Source organism: Poecilia reticulata, linkage group LG3 (assembly GCF_000633615.1).
Source record: "Poecilia reticulata strain Guanapo linkage group LG3, Guppy_female_1.0+MT, whole genome shotgun sequence".
NCBI classification, from domain to species: Eukaryota; Metazoa; Chordata; class Actinopteri; order Cyprinodontiformes; family Poeciliidae; genus Poecilia; species Poecilia reticulata.
The window spans coordinates 24,865,180-24,889,590 of NC_024333.1; the positions used below are offsets into that span (position 1 = coordinate 24,865,180).

At 36.7% G+C, this 24,411-nt stretch overlaps 1 long non-coding RNA gene across 3 annotated transcripts in view; it reads left to right on the forward strand.

Moving 5' to 3' along the window:
- Positions 1 to 3,582: 3,582 nt before the first annotated feature.
- LOC103462655 (uncharacterized) overlaps positions 3,583 to 24,411 on the forward strand; it is a 60,558-nt gene continuing 39,729 nt past the window's right edge. For 2 of the 3 annotated variants that reach the window (XR_533370.1, XR_533369.1), the window contains exons 1-3: positions 3,583 to 3,770; positions 5,079 to 5,150; positions 5,245 to 5,303. This is a non-coding gene — a long non-coding RNA (uncharacterized LOC103462655). Of the gene's footprint in view, positions 3,771 to 5,078; positions 5,151 to 5,244; positions 5,304 to 5,718; positions 6,266 to 24,411 lie in introns of those variants that run through there. The other variant, XR_533368.1, reaches the window with a different exon arrangement.

Consider the following 24,411-nt stretch of genomic DNA (forward strand, 5'->3'; position numbering starts at 1 on the left):
AAACATTACTTACCAAAACGACACAGGACTAATTACTTCAGTCCCATATTCCTTTCAAATTGCTCAATCAAGTCACAAATGCAGATGCTGGTTTATCCATTGATTCTGCTAGAGAAACATGAGAGAAACCAAACACATTTACCCACCTGCACTGACATCTGATCATAATGATTACTTGTCAGTCACAGTAAAATCTTTAGACTAGTTCGATTTTTAAAAAAAAGACTCATTTCAATGATATTTCCATTTTGTAAATTTAATGCTTTTACACTACCTTCCAATGTATTCATATCCCTTGACCTTTTTCGCTTTTTGTCTAATTACAGCCATAAACATTAGAGTTCTTCATTGTGATTTTATTTTATTGGCCGACACAAAGTTGTGTGCATAGCTCTTATATGTGGATTGGAAATCTGAAACGTTTGGCATACATTTTTATTCATCCGCCCTGAGTCAATACTTTGCACAACAACCTTTTGCTGCAATTGCAGCTGCAAGTCATTCTGGGTTTGTCTCTGCCAACTTTGTAAAACCAGATATTTAAAAGTCTGCCCATACTTCTTAGCAAAGTGTGTTGAGTTCAGTCCAACTGCATGTGCCACACATAGCATTTTGCATGCAACTAAGAGAAGTTTATTTCCTCTCTGACAACAGTAGCTTCTACTTGTTTGTCATGTTTCCTACGTGGTTTATGGTTTCAAAGTTGCARACCTTTCAGTGTGGCAGCGGCTAAAAACAGAATTTCACTGCATTATATATCTGTGAAAATGTCTTATTTTTTTTTGTTTTGTAACAAGAGAACTAAAAAAGAAATAAGCTTTGTTTGGCATTTGGCAACATTAAAAATGTAGTGAACATATGAAATAAATAAGAAATGAATGCAAAACTGTAATAAATTGATGTTGATACACTAATAGCTATCTAATGATCTTAAGACAATTCATACAACAAATTATGCTATGTTTGCTCCGCTTAGGTGTCATACAGAAATTTTGATCCGCTAGAAGGAATCCAGTTATAATTTGTGTATGAAAGTATACCAAATATACCAATGAAACCATCTGCAAACAGCTTCCAGGATATGAGAAAGCCAACAGAAGCGTCCGTATAAATAATGCAGCCATAATCAATCTGAGGTAAGAAATGAATGCATATTTCAATGAGATAACTATTGTTTGTGGAGGCTTTATAGATAGATAGAATCAAAGCAAATTAATTTCAAGAGCCCCTAAGATGAAACATGAAATGAATCTTCACCAGCCCACCTCCCTTCACCTCCATTAACACACACACACAATCTTTCAATTAAAAAGGCAAACTGATGCATCAAATTACTCCTGAAAAAAAAAGTATGTTAAGAAAGAAATGGCACCAAAAATTCTTATAATTCAAAATTGATGTTACCACACTCTTTAACAAGAATAAACTTACAAAAAGTAGTAGCATTTATCCTCTTCTTTTAATCAAAAGGGGAGCATGTTTTCTATCCTTTCATCATCAACCTTTAACTCTCATCATTTCTATAAAAACTTGACCTTTATAGAAACATGTTTCAAACTAAACTTGATTTTCTACATATACATATTAATAGTATTCTTAAGGTCAAAAAGGGATGAGGCCAGAGCAGAGAACTTGCAGTTAAGTTAAAAGAAAAGTATTGAGGGGCATTTGTGATCTCTGAATATATTTTAGCTAATAGAAGTCAAAGGTTAGAGGATGTTGTCCTTTCCTGAATGTAAATGTTGAATATTTAACTGGGTGGGGTTGAACTTTTGTGGTTTCTGTTGGCAGAGTATGTGATAATTTTTACGTGAGAGTACTGCTCCCAAGAGCCTTAGACAGTATGTCAGTCAATAGAGAATTATTTCTTTCCAAATGTTGAAAAAAGGAAGAAACACACAAAAGGGCTGATCAAGTGGTGGCGGTGACACACAAGCTCTAAAATTCAAGATTTGATAACATATTGTAGAGACTTTGTCAGTATAAAAAGTGATGAATAATTCACTGTTCTTTGGCCTACATTATTATAAGCTGTACTGGTATAATAAAACAGTGCTCTTAAAGAGAACCACTCAATAATCATAGCTAAGTATCACAAAATATTCTCTTTACTTTCCAGGTGTTATTTTCTTTAACAACATGACAGATCAGGTTGTTAAAGAATTTTATACAATCCTGCGGGTTCCCTGAGCAGCTGTTGGACTCCATAACCATCAGTGCGCCCAACAACCTCATTAAGTGTTTACATACCTGCTGGTATTTGCAGAGTTTAAATTATTTTAAAATAACATTACACGTTTGTTTTTCTGCACCATTTAAATTTTTCATAAATTGTAAATAGTCTGTTGTCTTAAAATAAGTCATACTACTCAGTTGCACATCCCTTCGATCGGAGTACGCTATTTCTGATAACCGCACAGTGTTTATGTTATAATACTGTACACCAGGGGTCCCCAAACTTTTGTCTGTGAGGGCCACATAACTTTTCCCTTCTCTGCTGGGGGGCCAGAGTCAGTTTGTAACAGAAAAACTGTGACGATTGTAGGACTACTGCCTAAATATAAAAATTCATTGTTTTCCAGAAAGCACAATCAAATAACCCTATCTGGGTTCCTCACAGAAAAAATCCAGGAAATATCACTATTTATGAAGTAAATGCTGTATTTTCCAGACTATAAGCCGCACGCCCAAAGTTTTTTTTTTTTTTTTTTTAAACAGTAAACATACACATATAAGCTGCACCAGACTATAAACCGCAAATATCTCTGCCGCTTCAGGTTTTCCACAACGATGCAGCAGCAGCAGAGTGGGGCGGACACCCAAAATTTGAGTCATAACAGGTCAATTGAATATCACATTTATTATGGTGGAAAAAGAAAAAGTTGCCAAGTTTAGATTTAACTGAACTAATTATGGTAGTTTCCGAAAGGTAACTGTATCAGTAAAAGTGCTGATCCTTCATGTCTGCTACTAGCATGTGCTAAATGAAAATAGGCGCTGGTACCTTCTTCTTCTTTAGATTTTAACGGCAGCTTGCATCCATTATTGTTGCACTACTGCCATCTGTTGGATCCTAATATCTATACCTCAAATTCTCATAATGATCCCAGTATTATTTTAAAAAACAAAAAATCTTCTTTTTCCCCTCAATGCTATTTAACTGATCAACAACATTCTCAAATTTCAATTCCCTTTTAAAACCTAATTCCCTTTTAATGGGCACTTTCTTCTTTTATTTCCAATTTTGACTTCCAATGATTCACTTCCTGCTAAAGAGCCCCCTGGTGGTTGAAGAAAAATCTTCATATAAACCGCACTGGGCTATAAGCCGCAAGATTCAAAGCTTAGGAAGAAAGTAGCGGCTTATAGTCTGAAAAATACGGTATATGAAAAAAACAACAACTAAATGCTCTCTAGTATTGTTCAGGGGGCCGGACCAAATGTGGAGGCGGGCCGGATCCGGCCCGCGGGCCGTAGTTTGAGGACCACTGCTGTACACCAACAGTGCATGATTACTAAGAGATAACGCTACTAGTGCGTGTGTGTGTGTGCGTGTGTGTGTGTGTGTGCGTGTGCGTGTGTTCGTGTGTGTGTGTGTGTTATAGAAGCGCGTGAAGTAGAGAGAAAGAAACGCACAGACAAAATTATTGATAAAAAAGGAGAAGTGAGGATAAAGTGTGTGAAGTGAGTGTTGTATTGTTGGGATATCGCTGAGTGAACCGCGGACATTAACAGAGCTGGGTAAGTGTTTGCTTACTCTGGAAACTCCGGTGAGCAATATCGATAAGTGAAGCTAACAGCTAGCAAAGCTATCGGTGTGGGGCAGTTGGTTAGCGAATTGACCAATAATTAGCTTCATCTAGCATAGTAAAAAGTTAGTTAAAGCCAGTAAACCAGTCGCAGTATTTTGGACACTTTTAGGGTTTAAGTATGTTATCTAGTAAAATATGTTGATTATTTAATATTAAAATTGTTAAAAGTTAATATTTGACAAAGATTTAACTGTTTAATCTAAAGCATGATCTAATTTCATGATAGGTGAAATTTGATATAACTTGTCTAAAACATACATGGAGAGGTTATCTCTTGTATGTTAAAAAGCTAAACATTGTGGAGTGATTCATGATATTTCCATGCTATCCAGCGTACCGGAAATGGCCTGCATTGTACCATTCTCCACTGAAAAGAGAGAAGTGTCGAGTTGAACCAGGCGAATGTTAATTTAATATTTGGAAGGGAGCGAATGTCTTTGTTCGCCTCCTTTGCTGTTATTGCTCAAACTACAGGCAGACTACAATCTCTACCTGAAAACAACTACGCTCTTCCATTTGTGACCATGTTCAAAGGATTTTTTTCTAAATGGTTTCTGTACAGCTTTGGTGATTCTTGTTATTGTAATACTGCAACACACCAAAATTGGAGCAATTTTGAGTTCATAAGAAGGACAACTCATCGAAATCCAAATGTAGGACTGTCCTAAAATAAATACTGTTATACTTTTAAATAGAAGGTTAATTATAACTATAATTAGTTTTTTTTCTTCTAAAAAACCCTTTGTCAATTTAGCTTTGAGCACAAAGATTGGCTTGTTCCTAAGTGTTGCTCTCAGCTTGAAACCCTTCCAGAGCTATCATCTCAAGGGATGTTTATCACATAGCTGAGGGGTTGGATCCCTCTTACTGCTGAGGGAAAGACCCCGTTGTTAAGTAAGTGGATGGGTCCTGGGTACCTCCAACTAATAATGTGGCATCACTTCCAGGAGCACAAAGCAGTCCCCTGAATACCAACAGGATGCTGCTGGGTSCTTAAAGGCGCGCAACCACCAGCAGACAAGCGGTGCCAATTAGCACAGGGCCCCTACTCATCAGCCATGTGTTCAGATTTGATTAGAAAAAAAACATTCACCGCATCAGAAGACAAAACCGTTCCCTTGGGCACTTCACTTCCTCTCATATCCCTATTTGCGCCATTAAAAGGGACTTTATTATGATGCTAACTGTGAGACCACTTTGCAGAGTGTTGTGGGGAAGAATGGAAGCAAGCTAGTTACTGTATTGCATCTTTGTTTCCATCCACAGAGGGACTCTACCAGATGACCTGAATAAAAATCATGCTCTCTGTCTGGCCTCCTTGAACACAATCTGAAGAGGGTAGGAACTGAGAATCATCCTGTTTTTAATGGCTACTTTTTGCTGGCATTTGCAAAGTGTGCAAATGAATAGAAGTCTCTTGTGCTCCCTAAAGGTGTGGCATTGTGCTACTGATGGCGCAGCTGCCTTTCAGAGTTCAGGGAACATCACCTGGTAAGCTGGTCCACACAAGATTATTTTTATACTCTTTTTACATTACTTTTAGATTCCTAACAAGTTCCTTCTGTTTGTTAGCTATAATGTCTATGCCTGATGTAGGCAATAGACAAAATGAGCTTTTTCTCGAGTCCTCAAAAAAATGTTGGTCTTTAATAAGAGTATGTTTTAAGTCACATTTTCTCACAATTTGTAGTTATTAATCTTGTTTCAAGATCAGTTTTTGTTTCACTTAAGATACTTCTATTATACATTTATTTCAGAAATAACAGTATTTTCAGTGATAATACGTTCAATACCGATGTTTCTTTTCAGTATCTTTTTAAGCTGTCGTCTTTTTTAGGCCTGGAGTTTTAAATATGACTCCATTAAACATCGAGAGGCTGAATGTTATTTTCTTATTACACAACAGCTCAATTAGTGTCTATGAACGGCAAACTCTTGGAGAAATCTTTTGGAAAAAGCATCTCTACAGAATAATGCTGCCACCACCGTGTTTCAAAGTGAAGTTTTTGCCACATTTGAACTGAGTGACTCCATGTTTCTATTTTTCCAACAATGACTTTCTCCTTGACTTTCTTGCATAAAGGCTATAGTTTGGGGAATTATTGAAACTACTAGTTGCTTTGTTGACAGATTCTCCTACCTCCATTACTTCTTTCTAACTTGAAATGCTAAAAGTTTGGTATAATGTTTTAGAACCTAACCCTTCCAATACTAGCTTTTCCCCACTTGGTCTTCATGATGTCATTTGTTCTCTAACACATCTGAGAGGTCTTCACAGAACAGCTGTATTTACATATTAAATTACACACAGATGCTTTTTGTTTTCCAGTTAGGTGACTTCTGAAAGCATTTGGTTAAACACTTTTATTGAGAGGTATCAGAGTAATTGGCTTAATAAATATGCATGTCTCATTTAATTTTAGGAAGGCCTTGTACAATCTTCCCCTCCATTTCTCAATTATGTCCTGCTTTGTGTTGTCATATCATATAAAATCCCAATAAAATAAAAAAGGCAACATAATTGATCCTCAATGCTTTGATTATTTTTTTAAATATTTGTGTTAAGATGTTTTGATTCTGGTTGCTTTTCATATGATGTAAGACCGTTTTATGCTGCTTATCTTTTTCAGTTCAGCAAATTCTTTGTTCACCAAATCAGTCATCACAAAATGAGCCCTGTGCCCTCATTTGACCCTGCTATTTTTTACAAAAGGTATTCAAAGTGCTTTGCGCTAATCTGATGAAATGTGTTTAACATTGTTTGTACACTTCTTCAGAGGCAGCGGCTTTATTACAGGCAAAGCCAACAGAAGGCATGGCATAAGAATGCTGACAGGAATATTAAACGAGGCAGCCTGAGCAATATAGAATATAAATGAGCTTATTTTACACTGCAGAGCTCTGCAAACCAACAAACAGACTTCTCTATTTGTAATAAATCATTCCCATTCAGACGGCCTCCACTCTTAAGGCATTGTTTAATATTATCTGCAATAGAGGGGAGAAATAAATTGGTTTACATTGCAAAAAAAAGGTGCTGTGGTCGGAAAGCATTGCATGATGATGAAAGATGGAATATACTTGACTTATTGACGATAATGAACGTGAAAAAGAATGTTGCGTAGGGGGTTGGCATGTGGGAGCAATATTCATATTCTGGAGAGAAATCCCAAGTAAGCAGTAAATGTAGCAGAGTAAGATTTTCTGAAATAGTATTTAAGTCCCTGTGCACCACTTTCAATAGAACAACATAAAATGTAATTTAATGCCTACACACCAACCTACTATCCTGCCTGTGCATTGAAGAGATAAATATTTTGTCAGAATGGTGCAGAGTAAATATGAAATGACAATTACTTTGCTGAAGAAACATCCCTTTGCATCATTCATGCTCTAGGCATTGTGCCAGAGAAAACCTTCAATGGATGTTTCTTTTCTCGATTTGGGTACACAAAAGAAAATGCTCAAAACATACAAGTACAATTAAGTGAACTGAATATTATACTTTGGCTTTTCTGCAGCAAGATCCAAGATCAACAATGACAAAAGGGCATCAAAGGAAAGAAAACAGCATTTTTGCTCCGCTGCCTGAGAACATTTAGAAACACTCCTCCATGTCAAATGTGTTGCAGCATTCCCAAAATGAGTGCATTGTGCCAAAGCTGTTCCCAGCAGAACAGTTACATAAGCGAGGCAGCTACCGAGTACAAAGATGTGCAAACTTTAAATGTGAATTCAAGAACTATATGATTTTCATGGCTCTATATGACAGGGGCTGATATATATGAAGCTGTGCAGAGTCGATCGGAAGCTTTGGACAGCCGAACGTGAAAATTGGGGGGGGRAAAATGGAAATTTTGATATTCAAGCGTACATATAAAATGCTAAAACTTGGATTTTATCTGCAATATTGGTTATTAGCAGCTTTTTTCCCATTTAATCTACAACTCTGAACCTGCAAAAAGGCATTATATTACATATTGGATGTAATGTGGTTTTTCTGGCAGTATTTGATTGACAAGAAAGGTGTGCGAGGGAGAGTGTGTTACATGTATTTCTTTTTACAAGTTGAGATTCTCACTATTATATAGTGGAGAATGAAAATTACTTTCAAGCAGCAATTTCTTCATTGAACTGTTGCAAGAATCATTACAATGTACAAACCTCCATCTTTGGAACTTTGCTCATTATTCTCTCTTATTGCTCTTTTCCCATATCTCCTCATATGCAGTACAGACCTCTAACATTTCAGTGTTTAGAGATAGGGAGGCACTGGGGTCCCTTCTGATCAGATAACATCAGGATACTCTGTTAAAGAATGGACAGCATGCACTACTGTAGCTTCTTTGGGGCTGAACTATCGTTTCAGGTTGGGGTGATTCTAGCTTGTTTTATCAGATCATTATCTTGTTGGTCATCCTTAAACATCTGTCATATGTGTATTTTTAGAAAAGCATATATGACAACCTGATAATATGGAGCATGCGGTGCCAATAGTAGAGAAGCTAAATAGAACGGACATGCTAAAAAGAGAATTAAGTTATTTAGATAACTTGAATAAGCCTTTTACTCATAGTATAAAAACTTGATTTCTCTACTGCAATGACTTGGTTTAAAGATCAAAAACACTCTTTTCTGCTGAATTATTCTCGTAGTTTATCTTTGACTATAAAAACAAAACCCTAAAAGCATAAGAACTGTTGGCCCAGTGGCTGAAGACAGCTCTGTTGCAGTCCTGACATTGAGAGCTACCAACCTGCAACTTTTAGGTGCATCCCTTCTCCAACACACCTGGACCAAATGAATTGCTTCTTACCAGGCCTCTGCAGAACAGAAGAAATGCTGATGAGGAAATTGAGCTGTCTGATTCAAGTGTGTAGAAGCAAAGATACACCTGAAGATGCAGGTTGGTAGTTTTCGAGGACTAGACTTGGACATATCTGTTCTAAATTAAAGTTGTTTCACATGATACATGGGTACAATATTGGGAGATTGGTATCAATTTTGGGTTAACTGTACAGGTTAACAGTACTGTACTGTTAACCTGTACAGTACTGAGTACAGGTTAACGAATGAATGAGTTGTCCTGGCTCATTCATTGTGTCAAGACAATTGATGAGAAATTTCAATACTTGATTTAAAATTTATGATCGTGCATTACATGATGGTATTTTAAGGCATGTGTATATATTTTTTTTCCAATATATTTTTTTTCTTTTAGCCTTCATAGTTCACCACTGTTACATTGGTGATGGAAAAATGGCCACCTGTAGAACCAAGGGATTTAAAAGCACTCTGTGTGTATGCGATTTACCACAGTATCAAACGAGTCTGTGATTAAAACTGTTAAACACTAAAATTCAGGCTGGATTCAGATATTACTTCTCTGGTTCTGACTACCGTCATTAAAAACATAAAAAGGAAAAGCTCCTGTAAAAGATTGCCTTTACATACCTTTTGTTTTTTTTTCTAAGCTTTTGATATTTTTATTATCCTTTGGGAAAAAGCTTCTTCAGTAGAGAGACTGTTTTCAGTGAAAGAGGGGAAAGTTGCCCTTTCTACCAGCTGCACCACCTGCATAGATGATTTTTGTAGCAAAAGTGCTTATTATATCCTTTTGCTGTGTCATTAATGGGAGGGCACACATCTGTTTGACATATTCTCATTACAAAGGTCGATTTTTGCAAAAAAAATTATCTGATTTCGGCGTGGAGCCATAAAGAATGACGGGCTTCAAGACAGCAGTTACAAACACCATTTAATAAATAAAGTATTTCATTTGCAATATATGAATCAAGACCTAAAAGCACTTTGAATTGCATTGTTGCTGAAAATGTGCTATATAAATAAAATTACCTTAAATCAAATGTTGACAGCTAAATAAAACTGAATTATGGAAACTGCTACAAAGCAAGGAGCCTCCTTACGAGACAAATCTTCTGAAAGATTATAAATAATCACAGATTTTAAAGTCAAAATTTCCAGTATTTAAAGCACCTTTTATTTTAACCACAACYGAAACATTTTTTTTCCCGTCTTTATTCTTTCATTATTGCTTTCCAGTGTGAATCTGGGTGCTTTGATTTGCTTGTCAGTTTGTTGCTGATGCATACAAATTTCCCTACTGACGTACAAATAAAAAACTTGTTCTATTCTTTGAACAAGTATAAAGGCTGCTCTTATCCAAGCTTAATATTCCCTAAAAATCAATATTAAATGGTTTTATTTCTTCAACATGCAAAGGTTTGGTGCGATATATGTCCTTGTCCTTAGGAGTAAAACTCCTAATTAAGTCTGCAATAAAACCAAGGGACTTAAAGAAAATGATTCTTTACCAGAACATTAATCATAAAAAAAATTAATGGATATCAAATATTTAATATAGTAGAATGTACAGCTTGTATTACCAAGGTTTTTTTTTTTTTTGCCAAATTGATCTTGTAGAGGAAAATCCATAATTAAAATTATGCTAGCAAGGGCAAATCATTAAGATTTCTTTTCGCCTTCATGCTTCAGGAAAAAGAAATATACACCCTGCCAGTGATGTATAGGCTATTAGAGGCAGAAATAAATTATTACTGTCTCATGTAAAAATGGCTGCCTGATTACGTTAGCAAAAAAAAAAATAGGTGAGGATTTTTGTGTAACTGAATCTCAGATGTTCAAAATAGGGAAATTAATGACAGTAGTATGGTAAATTTTCTAACCCTAAGATGATGCACACTATTACGCGTAACCTTTCTATTTGTATGTAAAAAGGCTTTTGCACTGTGTGCATGTCTATTACCATAAGCATCTGAGTTTGACCACGTTGTCAAATATTTTTACAAGCACCTGGTGAAAATTGTCAACCAGTCTTTTATGCTGGAACTGAAACATCATATTTTTCAAAGTATTTTCACTTTCATTCTTTTAACATGATTAAGTAAGCAGAAACTAAAAGTACAGAGTGAACGTCTCTGCACACAGAATGAGATGCAGAAGCAGAACGGTGTAGCGCACAGCAAAGACTCTCCTAACAGTTTAGAAAGCTTGTTGTTTAAAATCAAACAGGTTGATGTGTTAGTCAAAGCATAATTTGGTAACTTTGTTATACAAATTAGGATTCAAATTTGATATTGTGATCAATAAGAATATCGCTTCTCAGAAGCAATCAGTCATAAACTAACAATGTCCAACTTTTTCAAGATTTCAGATCATTTTCTACTTTTTTGTAAAAGAACACACAACTGATTATGTGTTTATTACTTCAGGTCCATTGGTGGAAATGGTGATTTCCCTGAAACCTGTCCTCTGTACTGGATCAAAGTCATTAATGGAAATATTACTAATATTCCCAGAATGGTTCACTACTTTTACTGAAATTACCCCTAAAACCTCATAACAGAGTCAAATAAATGACTGGTGAGAAGACCTACCAATAGTTTGACACTGAAATCCTCTTCACAGCAAAAGTGGCAAAAGTAATGATATTTAAACACACACAGAGGAGTGAAAGAAAATATGTGTGCTCACTGAGAAATCGTCTCCCTTCCTGGCACTGTGATGTGGACTGAGGCCATTCCCTTCAGGACGAATTTCTTCATTCATCCACACATACCTCCCCCTCTATCTTAGCAGCTCTGCTCAGTCTTTGATCTGCTTATGTTCTCTTGAAAGGGTGAAAGACTTCAAACAGAAATGGCCATGATTTGAGTGTGACTTTCATATGAAATGCTACTTTTTTTCCTGCTGCCCCATTGATTTGACAAAAGTAGTCAATATTCTTCAATAATGTACAGTTTTTCTTTTTTTTTGATTCTCTGTTTTGGTACCATTTGCTTCTGTATGATCATAGAACATGGAGTTTTCTTCCTCTAAGGACTGGGGACATCTCTTACAAAAATTAACAGTATTATCCCATGCAAGATCTGAATTAGTGTTTAGAAGCAAACTGTTTGAACCTCATTGTTCATGCTGCAGTGTTAGCTCACTTTAGTTAAAACCAAATGTGAGATTCTAGYATTTACTCAGCTTTGAACTTGGCAAGGTTTAACAAATTACTTTTTTGTAGGTTTTTTTATTTCCTGCTTCTTTCCTAAATCTCTTTAAACCCTTATATTCATGCAGTATTTCTTTCTCATATCATCCTCACAGTAACACACTGAAGGCAATCTTGTGTCTTGCCTGAGGACACTTGTATTAAGGAAAACAAATAAAAGATTTTATGTTTTCTTATCATTTTCTGGAAATGGAAGTGAAGAGCTATGGCAGAGATTTTTAAAGGAAATCCAACTTTTTGGTTCTTGGATTTTCTTTTCTGTTGGGAATTTTAATTCTTCCACACATAACCATAATGAGCATGCTTGTAGCAGTGAGCAAACAGTTCTAACTACCACAAAAGAATGCAGCTTGGATGAAACAACCACAGGTTTTAAAAGAGACACACTTCATGGAGAAGTGTTGGGTAGAGCAAAGTGACTCATTTTACCCCCTAACTGTTCTGAAGATGTGTGGGCTAAGGTCGATAAAAATCAGCTGTTGATTTGTTTTTATGTAGTCTTGCAATTCCAGCTGGGTATTCGTAAGACCTCAGAAAAAGACGATGACAGTATGAGGGAAAAAAACTGTAATAACTCTTGTATGAACAACTAGGGAAAATATCCATTGTGGCAGTATGTTTCCTTCAAGATTGTGAGCCCAAAGAATAAGAGAAACATTGTTTCTGAATAAGAACTGTTTCTGTTTTTGGTATGACCAAGTTAAAATAAGTTGACTATTTTTACCCTTATCTGAAACCTGGAACACCAAGTAAGGACTGCTGGCATGGACAGTGCCAGCTCTAGGTTTTAATATGTTTTATTCTATTATTCTTCTTTAAAGAGAAGGTAGGCAAACTCAGCTGTATATCCTAATTAATGTGCAGATTGTGCAGTCTATTTGTTCTGTGGGTGCTACAACATTCACTTTTAGTACATTTATTTGGCAAATTATTGAAGCTGACTAACCACATTGATCAGTAATTTATAGTTTATTAACAAACCAAACTAAATGCACCTGAATTCCATTTATGGCCATGTAATTTGAATGCAGTGAGAATCTAACTGCTCTGAGTGATGAATTTATACATTTGCACAGAATTAATCTTAACACTGTATGTCGCACCAGGCTGCTGAGTAACAAAGAGGTAATCAAAAAGCATAATCTATTAAGAATTAATATTTTCTTAGATAGTGTTGTAGTTGTCTTATTTAGCTGAAATTAGTCAGCATGCATTTAAATATTTAAATATCAATTTAAACTGCTTTAAAATATTCTAATTTGTACACTTTTAAATCAAAATTTTAAAAGGTCCATCCTATGAGATGCATTATATCTGAAGGTAACAGCAGAAATAAATTATATGGAGATATTTATGTCAATGCTGAAAATTAACCCTGGAAAAAACCCCTGCTCTTTACTAATATTGTGTGAGTTACATTTTTGTCTGAATTTAGGGAATTTTGTGCTTTCATTTTCTATTCCTTCTAATAGCTACAGTAAAAAAAATATTTAATAGTTTAAATAAGTAAGATAACGACTGATACAGAATAACAGGTGGATACAATGTAAAGAAAAGAACTTGGATGACTTGGATGACTAGTGGAGGCTCTGAATTTTACTTCATTAAAATACTCAAACCAAATGTTCTCTAGAGTTCAGTGTTCAGTGCAACTGCAGTTTGGAACTTAAATAAGAAACATAGCATATGTGCACCCGTGTATTTTTCTAGTGACCCATGAAATAGTAAAAATCCAGACAGGAGCCTACCAGATTTTGAAGAGTTGTGCCAGGATCCCTTATGAAAGTCCAGTAGCTTTCATGTTTCATACATTTGATAAAGGATGTAGTCATTCATCAAAGCCCTGCTTTTTGACAAACAGCCTATCTGCAGTGTCAATGCAGATACCGACTGAGCATGACATGGTGAGGATGATGGAGTGTCCCCCTATCTGACAAATGAAGAATAGTTGCAAGTGCTACATCTGATCAACTCAGTTATTGTGCTCAAATAAATGCATTAAAAAATGAAAATTCATTCATAATTACATGGACAAACAGGATGTTCTTTGATATATAAGCACAAACAAAGGGGCATACAGTATGATTCAGTACCGTATTTTCCGCACTATAAGGCGCACCTTCAACGAAGGGCCTATTTTAAAACTTTTTTCATATATAAGGCGCAAGGAATAGTAGACGCTTCAGTTTGGGTTGCCAATTTGTTCCGTACTCTATTATTACATTGTCCAGAATTGGTCCCCGAGTACTTTATATAGTAGGCTGCCCCAGTCGTTGTTTCACTCACGGTGTTGGTGTAGCTCTATTGTGCCCAACTGCTTTCTGGGTAACACAGACCAACCGACACGCTGCCGCCGCAGTCTCTGTCTCTCTTCCCCCGCCCCTCCGCCCCCCCTGGCTTTAAATGTATTATCAAACTTTATTAACAAACCAGCATTCTGACAACTATCCCAGCATGCACCGCGCACTTCTTCTTCTACGGGGAAAATGAAGTCGGCGGCTGCTTACTGTAGTTGCTAGACCTGTTGTGGCTCAATATTGGTCCATATATAAGGCACACCAGATTATAAGGCGCACTGTCGGCTTTTGAGGAAATTGAAGTTTTTTTGGTGCGCCTTATAGTGCGGAAAATATGGTAACTAAACTGTATTACTCTCCTTCATTCCTCCATTTTATTTCAGATTCAAAAGGATTACTTCTGTAAAGAAATCTGGACATTTTGGTGATCAGCATGTGGCACTTTTATTTTTTTAAACAAAACAGTTGGGGGTAAAAAAATGAGTTTGCCTGCTAACACTCTCTCTCAAATACACACTAATTTATGAACACAAGAATTCAACCTCACTAAGCTAGTAACACTCCATAAACTGCTAAGAAAAAGATAAAAGAATGATCAAACTAAACCACTGAAAGTATAAGCATTGAAAATATGTAAAACTAAATGGAAGGTTTTATGCGGTTTGGCACGCTACTTTTTGAACTGCAGTTAAAAGGGAAAAAGAGAAAAAAATATTCTGGGAATCACTGTAAATTAAAGCAGTAAAAAGTGATACTTTTTATGTGGCTTTTCAAATGAGGTTTGGAGGGAAATGTAGTTTTTTTGTGAGCTTTATGGTGCAGTGGCTAATCATATGTGAACCCAAACTCTTCAACTCAGCCAAGCTATTACCTGGCTGGATGGCTGCCGAAACCTTGGGGGAGCTGTGCTATTAAGCATCTAATTCACATGATTTTACAGTTTTCATGAAATTTAAATGTAAAACAAGCTCTGTAAATTTTAAAAAGGTAACCATTTTTACTGTATCTTCTTTTACAGGAGGTCTCTACAGGGAGGAAAGCTGTGTTACAATAGATACTGAGCTCTTTGTTAAATTACAGACATTATTGCATGAAATATTTTTAGTTTCAATACCCCCAGAGAACAGCTGAGAGCAACAAGATACAGCTCCGTAGCTTTAACGATTCACCCTGCTGTCCTAAATCATTCATAAATGTTTACTCAGTGCTGTATATATCAAATATGCTCTGACAGTGCGTTTAGACACACAAGATGAGATGCGGCAGATCAGAGCATGCAGCTTTGCATGAGTCAAAACTTCAGTGGTACATCAATAATGAATAGTTTCAAACATGAGGTTAAGGACTTCTTGATGTATGGGCAGTGAGCCGAGTATGTGGCCAAGTGCTTCATACAGATTGCTTTCTTTCTGTTCAGCTCTTTGAAAAGCCTTTTAGACATGGTAGCATGTCGCGTGCTGGGTTTGTGAGCAGATATCCTGAAATGATCRCTCACAGGTGACATGCCTAATATTCCCAATGATCTACCACTTTAACTTGACATGTTCAATAAATTTCCCTATAGGTGCCAATGATAGATTAAATGTCAGAACAGCATGCCTGTTCTGAAATGCTTGCCTTTGTTTGCATTATATTCAGGTACATTCCACCATTAGACTTGAGACAAATGGAATAAACTACCTGCAACCATTCAGGAAGGTTTTCCCAAGTGACCGGATTTCATTTCCTTAAAAGGAGTCATTAACTCCAAGTGACAGAGAAATGATTTCACTCTGTAGTGAAAACGGCTTCTCATTGGCAATCATTAGTTTAGCACTCCATAATCAGTCCTTTGTGCTGCGTGTTCATCACCAGGCCTCGCTCTGCTGGTGTTAAGAGAGAGTGAGGCCACTATCATCAAGGGCGGGATGTGAAAATTGCTCCATAAAACAAAAGTAATACCCAATAAAACAAGAAAGCCACTGGCACTTACAACATAAAAGTGACAAATTACAATGCAAGTACATGGTAAACACGTTGTTATTCCTCAGATGTAATCCAAACTGCAACCTTGTAGAGCTGCTTTACCTTAAGACATAGGGGGGTCATCTGTTTATTGAGATGAGGAATGGGACTTATAGATGAAATGCTACTCAATAAAGCCCATTTTCCAGTTATAGGTCCATCACACTGTAACAGGAGGGGAATAATTCAAAGAGGACTGCTAAGATTAGAGAAAGAGCAGTGTTTGTAGCTTTAGAGGTTCTGCAGGAACAGGAACAATCTGTCTTCATTGAAGCTCTGACTTGATGAGGCAACCTGAAAGGTAATTAAGTTTGATATGTTGCCCATGCTCCTCAGCCCACGCTTTGAGAGTAACAAGCTCCAGCAGCAAAAAGCTCTGTTTAAGTTATGGCCTGTCATCTTATATTTTTTTGCATTTTATGCTTTTCACTGTCAAAGAGACTAACCTACAAATTCTATTTGGAGGAGATATAATCTAGCATTAAACTTCCTTTCTGCCATAAGGTTGGCTCTAATAACTAGAGGAAAAAAACCAAACAATCTGTCTGTAACGGAAATTACTTGAACTGAGAACTGAATTCAGCAGTATGAACTGTGGAAAACATTCTGCTAAAACAAGCGATGTTATTGCTCTGAAATTATATATTAATACTTATTTCTTTCATTAAAAATAAATTAGTACTTATTTTATTAAGTGATACAAAGGAACATTTAGATTATTATAGATAATGTAAGCTGTTGTCGTCAGACTTCGTATAAGGAGAAAAACAATTCCCTTGTTTGCAAATAATTTTCACATTTTTTAGTCTAAACAGTAATATTGAAAAATGTTTAATTACAAGATGATAGTCATAAGAAAGAAGTAGTATGAGAATAAAGTCAAAATTTTGCCAAAATAAAGTCATAATAACAGAATAAAGTTGAATGATAGTCATAATAATACCTTAATAACAACAAGATAATACGAGAATAAAGCCATACAACAATAAAGTTGAAATAATACCAGAATAAAGTCATAATATTCCTAGTATAGATATATGCTTTCAGGTCGATAATAAATATGAGCTGAAATTTTAACTCAAACCTTCTTTCTTTAAAATGTCACTGCAAACTGATCCAAATAACAACTCAAACTCTTTGCTTCACAATCCTATCAAGACTTTGCTTATCCCTGTTGTATGTGTACTGTTTGTAAAACAATTTTCCTTCCACTGAACTTTCTAAACCGTACTTGGTTGCAGGTTTTAAAGAGCAAACTTCATTTCCATTTACCATTTGTGGCTTTTGGAAAAAGCCTATAATGTAAATGGGAAACTGACACTTCTGCATGAAGAATAGTTTTCACTGTCCTGTGCACTGTGATAATCAAAATAACCATAAATGCCCAATTACTCATTATTCTGTAATAGCAAAACAAGTTTCACTCTCAACACTAAAAACTGAAATTAACTTTCAGTATATTCTAATTTCATATGCTTTAAATGTGCTTCTTTGTGCATTTCATCAAGGTAAAGATGGCTGTACAAATGAATCAGTGTCACAATTTGACTATTATGACTGGCTTGTTTAAAACGCCATGATTTAAGGTGCTTTGAATGAAACTCAATAGAATTCTGGAGCGCGAGTTATGCTGTGTTAAAGTTCAATCCTTCAATCTATTCAGAAACCTTAGGTTCTCTATCGTCACGTATGAATTGGCTCACTGCAATTTCTGTCTATTCAATGGCTGAGAAATTGAGTTTTCAGCCTGAAGTGCTGCAAACATCTTGGAATGAGGAGAAAGTGAGGAGGAGAGAAAGTGGGAGAGAAAAAGCTGGAGATTAAACGAGTGTGTCTTCATTCTCCTGTGCCCACATTGCAGCAAGCACACATTTATTTATTTCAAGCATGGCTCTTGAGAAAGTTTTTGACAACCATCTGAAAACCCAAAGGCCCTTCATGTGCCCAGCACTGGTTTACAGTCGTCAACTCCAAGCAACATCAGCAAAGGCTTTAGAAGCCCATCTTTCCTCTGTTCTAACCTGAGCTGCTGCTCCATCTTGCAAGTAACTCTGGGCTCTCCCAAAGTTAAACTGTCTCCAAGTCCTACGATGGGAAATCAAGACAATTTTCTAAATTATCTAAAAAGGTTGTTCTCTCATTTCCTCTCTCTTGAATTTAAATTTGATTTCTCAAGCTGAATATTTTGACATGGCTTTTTATTGTTTGTTTTTCTGTCACATTCAGAGATACACCTCCCTACACCWACCTCCCCCCACTGCAAAGACACTCTAAATGTGGTTATGTTGTCATTATTGCTTGAATGACAACCACATGGCAGTGTTGGTCTATTGCAACCCATGTTATCAGAGCAAGCAGGCWGCAGTTTTCATTTAAATACAGCAATAGAAGCATTCAAAAGCAGTCCTGAATTGCTTCATGTTGCTTTGAAAACTTCTTCATTTCATTGGTATTAAAGTAACTAAGGATCCTTGTGGATTTCACAAATGAGGCCTTTCTGAATACTCATCTGACAATGACTGTTTTCGTTTTATTTAGTGCGTCTTGTCTTTCAAGTAGCCATATGTGGCTTGTGTCAGCTGATTGACTGGTTTATGTCTTGACTGTTTGCGTGTGAATGTTTTTCATTCATTCCAACAAATAATGTAATGAAATCCACCATATGCTACTTGAGAGAAAATCAAGAGAAGGCATCTCGCTTCTGCTTTCACAGTGTTTATTWGACTGAATGAACACAAGTTTCTATTAGAATGGTGAACACTGATGAAAATTGCTTGCAGACCCGATTTCTCCTGAGCTGATCTCCACCCTTCCTATCCGGTCTCTGTCAGCTGGGGTTAAGGATAGCGACCAGCAGCATCTCTGTTCCCCTTCAGAGAACAAGATTCTTTTTTTAAAGCAAAATGCCAGACAGCTTTTGAGTCCCCCAGCCAACAAAGGGACACTGAGAGAATTTTATACAGAGGTTATGAGGTTGCACTTCATTACTGTAAGGACAGGTAGATGTGCCAATGGTGTCTGTTGTTTATTTAGCTGTGCAGAGTCACTTGCATGGCAACAATAAAAGGGAATGTATGCAGGATCCTCGATTCAAAGGTTGGAAAACTGTCTTCATAAAGTTGTTCAGAATGTTCTGGTAAAACATTTTTCCCACAATAGAAAGACAATAAAGTTAGTTTTTTAGGGATTCGTCCAGGTTTTGAGAGTCATGATGTTCCTTGTAAAGGGGTCTTATGATTAACAAACATTTTACGACTGATAGCATTGGTAGGAAATGCATAATACAATCAATACAAAACAGCACAGTAGGCACATTGGTTTGTTATTTGTCYATTTACTGTTTTAGGGGTAAATTAAGACAGCATAGCTAAATGCTGTTTCTATTCCCTTCTCAAAATACCTATTGTTTTGGTTACACACGCAATTTTTTTAAAGATAATTTATCTCTCTGCTGGCAAAGAGCAACAGATATGTGCCATTACAGAGTCTCAAACAGACAACAGTAACATTTCGAACTACATAAATCCACGGCAACCCTCTGACTATACAACTTTGCCTTTGAAAAAAATGTCATTGGTTCTTGTGACAAACTTGTCACAGGTCAAGTTGTTTTCAAATGCGTACTGAGGCAAGCTTGCACTGGAGGTGAAATTAAAGGGCAAACCAGCAGAGCATTGAAGAGCTCTGAAAACCAAACTTTGGAGTATTGCTTCTCAGCTGTCATGCAGAGGGACATAAAGTATACTCTGTGCCTCCTTCAAAAAGGCTGCCGAAGGTAAATAATTCAGAAAGAAGAGCCAGGKATACATTGGTGGGAATTTTGTACGTGCTGCCTCTCTTTGTATGTTTTGTTCCTGCCATGTCTCAAATAATATATGAAAAAAGAAAAATAAAGTGTACCATTCCTCAGTGGAGAATTGGATATTTCTTTCTGTCTCCTAACAGACTTTGTAAACAGAGCTGCAGAGTTTGATGAGGTCTTGTTGAGGTAAGACCAGGAGCCTTGAGGTGAAATTGAAGAGAATAAGAACATGTAGGCAGCACAGCAGAGAGAATTTTTCCTTTTGCTGGGTGAAAGTGGCACGCAGTTGGTGAAACCTTGGCCCAATTTTGAAAGTATGATACAGAAGGATATTCATTCCTCACTTAGTGTTTGTTTTTTCTTTTATAAAAATCAGCTTTATGTAGTTCTTAAAGTTATTGGTTTGTTGTGCTACTGTCTTTTAATAGATTAATTAAATATTTCAGAGTTGATCTGTTATGCTTCCTTGGGACAGGTTAGGACTATTTTCATATTCATTACATTCTTTGAGCAACATCATTTTTAGATAATGAGATTGTCTCTCAGAAAGATTTGTTTTAGGGTCTCTTGTCACTTTAAATCCAAGTAAGCTGCTGCTGGCCACTCCCTCAAATTCAATGCTTAGTCTTGTGAAAATGGCTGCAAACAGGTGTGCAATTATACAGTTGTACATCTTTGAAAAGAAGAAGTAGCCTTCTGCACAACCAACAAGACTGCAGCAAGTGGTTTCCAGATGGTAGATCAACAGCAAATCACTTGTTTTTTTCCAGCAGCCATTGTATAGCACATTCAGCATTAAAACCAGATGAAACTGGATTTTTTGCTTGGATTGCTGGGTGAGCAACTGGGCTTAGGTGGTGTTGCTAGATAACAGTGCAGTGTAACAGTAATCGGGAGGTTTGTGGAACGAACGCTAGATACATAAAAAACATTGACTGTTTTTTAACAGTCAATGTTAAAAACGACATTTATTTTACACGATTGGGATGTTTTAGAAGCATTTGAGGCCAAAATGGAAGTACAAAAACATGCAAAAAGTAAATTTTGTATTATAGGGCCCCTTTGATATTTCCTCGTACTAGAAGCGAATTACAGGTCATACATTTTACAGCATTATTAAAATGACAACTATTAAAATAAATCTTATCGTAGCCTGAGTTGTAAAGCAAAACATCAGTTATTAGATTTATACCACAACTCCAGTAATGTCCTGAAAAAGACAGAAACAAGAAGAAAATTATAATTTGATGATCATGATTACTGCCAACACTGGGGGAAAAAAGACCATGCAAGGTCACCTCTCTGTACAACAACTCTCCTATTCCATTAAACCAAAAACACTTGAAACTACTCTCCTGAATCAAAATTAAATTTTCCCCACTCTCATACTCTCAATATCAGCGACAATACATTATCCCCACAAGGTCAGCTGGGTCATATAGCCAAGGCCTCCAACGATTTACGACAGAGTGATTGCTGATTGGCTGACTGCAGTGAATGACTGAATGTTAACGCTGAATGTTATTAAAGCTGTGTAAATGGGAACTTTGCTTGTCCATCGTTTTTTACATTCCATTTGCTGGCTATTTAGCTGAACACACAGTTCTGCTGGAGTAAATGTGGAAGCAGATTGGTTTCAGGAGTAGAGGAAGTTACTGTGGAGCAGTTTTTCAGAGATAATTAGGAGACAGTTTTTGGCTTGGGTGGAGTGTTTTGCTGCAGATCCATTTCTCTTAAATTGATTTAAAACAGCATGAATTACAGTGACATTTCTAGTGATGAGTGACTGAAATTTGATAAAGCCTTAAACGGGTGGAGTATTTTCCAGATATTACACATAGTGCCATTTACAGCACAATCAAGTAACTATGCTAGATTCAGTTATAAAAATGCTGTACATACCAAAAATAACTTAAGACATTTGATTTTGTGATTTAACCCTTGTAATCTTTAAGAAGCTTCTAGTCTTTGACATTCTGCCTTTAGCAAGGCCGGATGGACCCAAGCTTTACATGTGTCCAGAGGATGTATCTTAAATGAATTGGTATTGTATTAAATTTGTGATACTGAATGTGGACAATATATCTCAAACTCTTCAGATTAGTTTTATTTGACCATTTTCAGCCTGATGGACACTCGAGACTACTTAAACAAATTAGTCTAATTAGGAGGAATCTGCTCCCACAATTATGAAGTCAAGAAACTGGTTCTGAATAATAAAAATTTAATATGATAGCAAAATAACAGGAAATGATAAATGGCAGAGTGATTGATTCCCCTGCATATGAGTGTAGGGGGAAAATCCAGTTCATGCCAGACCATTTGTTGGCTGTGTCTTTAATTACAAGAGGGTGAGTTTAACCGATCGAGGCCAGGGTGGGAGAAGACATGAATGTCATTAGGATAATCAGAGCTCTAAATGAGGTTTTGATGCATTGTGTCCGACAGGTGTAGTAGCAAGATAGAGGATGGAAAGGTTCCACCAGTGTGCTCCAGCTGTGTTTACACTCTGTCTTTAACAAAGAGACCTTGTCATATTCTCTCTGATTGATGCAGCTGCAGAAGAATTGTTAGCATGTTTACATGAAACACTTTCTAGAAGACTCCGGCACCATAGCAAGCTGCTTTTTTTGTGTGTGTGGTCGTTATTTGTCCTGCACAGGCTGAGAAAGGGCAATTAGCCAAAGCAGACCAGCACTCCAATACAAACTACAAAATCAGTTTACATTTGTGGGACTGATTCAGCACCTCGCTGCAGAGCCCTGCGGACTCTACTTTCAGCATGTTTCTCCTTGTCAGGTGTCATCTCTGAGTTTTACCTCGGGGGAAATCACGGTGCTCAAAACATGTCAGAAAGACAACTCACCCCCGTGTTTGCATCAGCCTTTTCTTGCTTTGAATTGCTAATGACACATGATGTCTTGAAGAGAAATCATTTTATCATACTTGACAACGGAGAGCATAATAAAAAAGAAAGACAGTAATGGTGCTCTCGGCTGATCTTTGGGCAGCTCTGTTTAAAACAGAAGGCAGCTCTGTTTCACTCTGCGATGAGCCCCGTGAGTTTGGGCTGATTTGAAGAACAATGAAGTGGATGTGCTGCTCTATAGCCTGAATAATGAGGTTGTGTGCTTCACAGAGCAGCCCCTACCCCCTTCTCTTTCTCTCTCACAAAGACACAATCCCCCAGCATGCCCCCCTTCTTTGATGGGGCAGATATATGCATAAGGAACACTTTCATGGGGTTCCAAGTACGACTAGGTTACAGTTTTGGTGTCCTTTATTTAATTATGCTGTGATTACTTGCATCACAGTATTGCCACTTGAATTAAAGATGAAATGAGAGTTACTGGTTTAAAACCAAATCTCTACAGTGAATGTATCGTCTGCTTCATTTTTTTTTTACCCAGTTGCTGGGTTGCCATGGTGTGGTTGTTGATAATCAAATAAATTTTAGCTTTTTTGGCACAATAGACATACAATAGACAGTAGCTGCTCACTGAGAAAGGGCATTCTTTCTGTTTTAATGATGTTCCTAACCAAACGGGGAATGTGATTCATGTCGGGCAAAGCATGGATGCGACTGAATGTTTGTCCGTCTCCAATCCCAAAATACCACGGCCGGACTAGATTCCTGTAGCTATAATTAGATATGTAGGTACTAAACTCAAGGTGAATAAATATCCTAGCCATGCCATCTTGCTGCTGCAGACCAAAAGTGTATTATTTTTTAATCTTCCAAAATAAGTGCCACACAATGGTCCTGTAGACTCACAGTTATGGGCCCCATTGACATTGGCTGATTTAAAATGTAGAGAAAAAAGGGTCTAAATCAGTGTTTCTCAACCTTTTTTGGCCCAGCGCCCCCCTAGCCTTTGTCCAGGTCCCTCATCGCCCCCCACCAAAGAATTTGCAGGCTACTTTGCATTAAATAATATTAATAATTATTTTATTATTAATATTACTATCACTATTGTAGATGTTTTGATTTGTATGCTTGTTTCTGTATTTATCATCAAAAATAATTTCCCAGAGAACAAAAAGTCATGGGAATAGAAATTATTTTCACAGCCGTCTACGAAAAATGCAATGAACATTCAAGTTAAAATCGGTAGGCCTAACAGCAGCCAATCAGAGTGGAAAAAATATTCTTATTTTGTGCCATTTTCTAGTTGTTAAATCTTGTACAAAATGACCAGATAAAAGATGTATAACATGCCAGTTTAAACTTTAAACTATTTGCAAACTGACTGAGCTCTGCAACATTAAAACATGGATAGAACTGTAACTACATTAATCATAGCTCTTCTTCTCTTCAGTGTTTGTCAGTTTCTGGTGGTGCMGCTCTGTGCTGCCTTCAGGAGAATGGGACATCAGAGTATCATCCATAAAACTTCACCCACATGGCATTTATTGTGCAAACCAGAGCTTTCAGTGGAAAAACAAAAGTTCCAG